Genomic DNA, 5,145 nt, shown 5'->3' with positions numbered 1-5,145 from the left:
ACAGCATCCCAGGACAGGAGCAGTTTCTAGAGACCTTTTTGTCTTTTCTGATACTTTGGCCACCTGATGCGAAGAGATGACTCATTGGAAAAGACCCTAATGCCGGGAAAGATTGAAGGCAGGAGGAAAAGGGGATGACAGAGGATGAGATGGCTGGATGGCATCACAGACTCAATGGACATGAATTTGAGCAAGCTCTGGGAGCTGGTGATGGACAGGGAGGCCTGGCATGCTGCAGTCCATGGGGTCACAAAGAGTCGGACAGGACTTAGCGACTGAACTGAACTGAGGGGTCATGGACTATAGGATAAGTTATAAGACATGTGAGTATGGCAGCCCCCACTTCTGCTGGCTTTAAAAAAAAAAAAAAAAAAACTACAAATGAACAGCTTTTCTTTTGATCTCTTGAAATTCAACTGCAAGATTTAGAAAATCCCACTACACTCACCAGGGAATAAAAGTAGGAAAATTTAGTGCTTTCTGAGGAAGGTTGCAATTTGGGATTGAAAACGTCTTCTCATTATCCAGCCCTCTTTCTCTGAGCCAGAGGTTAGCAACCCCAAGGCCAGTGCAATGCTTCATCCTGGGGCCTTCTAGAATATGTTCCTGGCCTAGAGTTATTGCTGGTCTCCAGGCTCTGCCAGGTCCCATGCCAAAATCAGCCAACATCCTTGCCCTCCAGTTGCCAGGGCAGCTGGCTGTTGATACGTACCTATCACCCCCTTGGCTCAGCATACAAGGCTAGGCAAGGTCTCTGGCTAACTTCATCATTCTGTTCCCCGTGTTCCTTGTGTTCCATAAACGCTGAACGTCTCACCATATTCCAGAACCAGCAGCTCTTTCTTCTGTTTTTTAATTGAAGTCTAGTTGATTTACAACGTTGTGTTAGTTTCAGGTGTACAGCAAAGTGATGCAGATATATATTCTTTTACAGATTCTTTGCCCTTATAGGTTACTACAAAATACTGAGTGTAGTTCCCTGTGCTATGCAGTAGGTCCTTGTTGCTTATCTATCTTGTATATCGTAGTGGCTTCCCTGGTAAAGAATCTGCCTGCAATGCATGAGACCCCAGTTCAATTCCTGTGTTGGGAAGATCCCCTGGAGAAGGGAAAGGCTGCCCACTCCAGTATTCATGGGCTTCCCTGGTGGCTCAGAGGGTAAAGAATCTGCCTTCAAAGCAGGATATGCTGGAGACCTGGGTTCGACCCCTGGGTCTGGAAGATCCCCTGGAGAAGGGCTTGGCAGCCTCCTCCAGTACTCTTGCCTGGAGAACCCCATGGACAGAGGAGCCTGGCGGGCTGCAGCCCATGGGGTCGCAAGAGTCGGACACGACTGAGAGACTGAGCGCTAAGCACCAGTGTGTGTATGTTAATCCCAAATCCTAATTTATCCCTCTCCCTTGTTCCCCTTTCATAATCGTAAGTTTGTTTTCTATGCCTGTGGGTCTATTTTGTTTTGTAAATAAGTTTATTTCTGTCATTTTTTAGATTCCACATATAAATGATATCACATGATGTTTGTTTTTGCCTGGCTTCCTTCACTTAGTATGATAATCTCTAGGTCCACCATGTTGCTGCAAATGGCATTATTTCAACCTGTTTGGGCTGAGTAATATCCATTATATGTATATATGTATGCCACATCTTCTTTGCCCACTCATCTACCAGTGGGCATCTCAGCTGCCTCCATGTCTTGGCTGTCATGACTTGCGCTGCAGTGAGCACAGGATGCATGCGCCTTTTCAAACTGTAGCTTTCTCTGGAACAGCATCCATCTCATAATGCTTAAAATCTTTTTTTGCATCTGTCTATCTGGAAGGGTTTTATCACTGTCATTCTCCCCTCTTTTTCCCTGCCCCCAATCCCCTCAACACACACACACACACACACACACACACACACACACCTCTCCCTGGCATACTCCTACTCACTCTGCAAGTTCAGTCACGTGTCCCGCTTCTCAGTGAAACCTCCGTTGGTTCCCTTCTTCTACCCCAGGTGGTAAATCACTCTCTCTTTGAAGTCTGACACCACTTCTCCTTCATCCTTTGACAGCACTGTCCTGTCACCCAGGAATGTATCCGATGATTCGTCTGAGACGCCCAAGGAAAGTGGGCTCCTCAAGGCAGTGCCGGAGGTTTACACACCTCTACCTGGGCACTGTGTATAGTCTAGTTTGTTGATGATCTCCACTCATGTGGAAGTTGAGTGGGGTGAGAACTTTCTTTGTCTTGTTTGGTGCTGGAGCTTCTGCGCATCCAGGGCAGTGCCTAGTATCCAGAAGGTGCTCAGTAAAATTTGGTTGTATGAATTAATTGATTGAATGAATTGAATTGAATCAACTCAACACAGTGCAGCGAAATAAATGACCCGGCCAAGTTACTTCAGCCTCTTAAAAACTTTTTTTATTTGAGGATTATCATGACTTCAAATATGTATTCAGTACCTGCCCAGGTTTTCTGCACAAGCTGTGAGGTTTATAAAGATAAAAGAGAAGCTTAGTGATACATGGGATGGGGGGATAAGATGTTTGTGAAAGCAATACTCACACAAGGTAGGAAACAATAAGTGCCATAGAAGGGGGCAAGTAAAGTACTGTGGGAACTCAAGAGAGAGGAGCTGGGCAGGGGTCTTCATGGAGGCCGAGCTGTTTGTCTTGGGGAGCCATTTGTACTGTCTTCCCAGTGTGTTGTGACCCTGGAAGCCTCACGACCCAGGTCCCCTGGATGTAGCTGGTCAGAGGGTGGCCACTTGCAGTATCTCCCAGGAGCCAGAATGGAGCCTTCAGAGCACTGACCAGACAAATACTAAAGGACTGAAGACAAGTCATCTCCAGAGCTGTGTAGCTGTAGACTTTTCTCAGAGACGCAGAGAGAGCTGGTCTGGGGAGAGAGCAGTGTGCAGGGGCAGCTCGCCGAGCAAAAGGCCGAGGCCTGCTTTCTGATGGCTTCAGCTCCGGGCTCCCGCCCTCAGGGACTGGCAACCGCTCCTGCCCTTGGGTGTTCTGAGACGCCCCAGGCGCCCTACAATAAACACCCCTCTTTTTGTTTCAGCCAACCAGACTGTGCCACCGTGGCCAACACATTTTGGAGACGTCTTTGTAGGTGTGCAGAAATGGGCCACTGCCAGGGTGGGGCTACTGGAGAAGGGGTGTGAGTGGAGAGCTTACCGACCTTCACGTCACTCCACATTCCCTCACTTCCCTCAGCATCTCCCGCCCAGGGATCCCCCTGGTTCTAAACCTACCCAGCAGCTCAGCAGCCAGAGACTGGCATGGTCCAGGCAAAGGCCTTCCTGGAGAGGTACAGGTATCTGGACGCCCAGTCTTTCAAATCTCTAGAATAAACTGGATATCCCATGTCCCAGACATTGACTCTACATCCAAGATCCCTATAACAGAAGTGACTCACCCCATGGAACAGAGTGCAGAAGTTTTTGCACACACGCAAGCTTACACACATCCACAGGTGTCCATGGTGAGAACACGTAGACTCGTATGTAAATGCTCCCTCTGTGTCTTCTTGGAATCCTATGAGAACACTCAAACATTTATCTATGGAGAAAAATCATAGAGAGTCATCATTACAAAGAAAGTAGACTCAGCTCCCATCCTCTGGTGGCTTTGAGGTCTGCAAAAGTGTTCACACAGCAACCTCTTTACAAAAACTTAGCACAGCTACTCAGAGGGGAATCACACCTTCAATCAAGGTTCGTACTGTGTGGGAGGGCTCCACAAGGAAAAGAGGGGTCTGCGATGTTTCTCAGGGAGGTTGTGGGAGTCTGACATTTGGCTAAGCGGGTGACAGAGGGGCACAGTCAGGTTTAATGGGGCCCTGAAGCATATACAATTGGAGGGAGTGCTCTCTTTAAGGAAAAAAGAAAAAAAATTATATATATAAAATTACTAATATAAACTAGGTCCAGGGCTTTGAATAGGGCTGGTGCAAGTGGGAGACCCTGAAGCTTTAGAAGAGGCAGAAGCTCAAACTTAAACTTCTTTCCTTTCTTCCGTCCTTGTCACCTCCATACCAACTGAAGTCCCCAGAGGACTGTGGTTCCACGAAGGTAACACTTACATCATAAAAGTGATGCCTGGGACAAGACCCCTGCAGGCCAGAGAGGTGAGCCCGGGGGAGACACCGGGCCAGGTGAAGAGCATCAGCAAGGCCGCTGGAGAGGGAGGGAGAGGAGCTATTCCTCCCCTTCTTGCCTCTCCTCTAACCCAGCCGTTGCCAAACCACTTCAACTTGATCCCTTTGCTTCTACCTCTCATAAATCACTCCCCTTCCTCAAGTCCTAGGACACACAACCCCTTTATGTGGTGATTCCAGGGGGCAAGTGGAACTCACCCTCCATCCTGCAGGACACCTCGAGCCGTGGTCTAGGGATGCAACATAGCGAGAGTGAGAGCTGAGGGTCAGGCTGCCTGCACTTGAATCACAGCCACTTCTTAGCTGAGTGAACTTGGGCCAAGTTATTTCAGCTTTCTCTCTAACTTCCAGTTTCCCGTCTGTAAAACTGAGATAAAAATAGACCCCACCTCTTAGAGTTATTGTGCAAATAAATCAAGACAAAAATATCCAACCCAGTAAATGCTGGTCAGGCTGACGCCCAGGCTGTGGAAGTCGGCCCTGCGGGCACAGCTGTTGGGCTGAATGCTCTGGCCCCGACTTTCCAGAGGATCATGCCTTTTTGTCAGAGAAGCCCCTCCCCTCACTCCTGTCTCTGTGGACCTTAAAGCATTTGTCAGGGGTCCTGCCTTGGAGCAATAGACAAGGGAACTTAGGAGAGTTCTCCCCATTTCACAGCCGATCAAGGTAAGGCCCAGTCCTGTTAAAGGCAGGGTCAAAGCTTCAGAAAAAGCAAAAGCACGTCTACAGGTGGAACCAAAGCCATGTGGCCCCTCAGTATGATTCTCTGGATCGGGAAGCGCCTAGGACTGTCCCCATGGAAGCTTTGACTCTGCCAAGGACCCGGATGGAGAGGCAGGGGTAGGCAGTAGGTGGTCCAGGGGAAAAAGCCCATGGCAGCTGTGTTCCGCTTCTTCCTTCACCTCCAACTCAACACAACCACGCTCGGCAGGTTCTGGGCTCTCTGAGTAGCCAACTGTGTGGCCTTGGTCAATCCCTAGCCCTGCCACTGGCT

General features: G+C 48.9%; 1 long non-coding RNA gene across 1 annotated transcript; it reads right to left on the bottom strand.

The window, feature by feature from the left end:
- Positions 1–2,395: 2,395 nt before the first annotated feature.
- On the bottom strand, positions 2,396–4,501 carry LOC138991160 (uncharacterized). The gene is made up of 3 exons (XR_011467125.1): positions 4,350–4,501; positions 3,411–3,553; positions 2,396–2,882 (listed from the first exon to the last, which is right to left on the bottom strand). It is a non-coding gene; the product is annotated as an uncharacterized lncRNA (long non-coding RNA).
- Between the last annotated feature and the right edge of the window lie 644 nt (positions 4,502–5,145).

Source organism: Bos mutus, chromosome 16, assembly GCF_027580195.1.
Source record: "Bos mutus isolate GX-2022 chromosome 16, NWIPB_WYAK_1.1, whole genome shotgun sequence".
NCBI classification, from domain to species: Eukaryota; Metazoa; Chordata; class Mammalia; order Artiodactyla; family Bovidae; genus Bos; species Bos mutus.
Note: the sequence above shows the minus strand (reverse complement) of the source record. Positions and strands in the feature narration are given on the sequence as shown.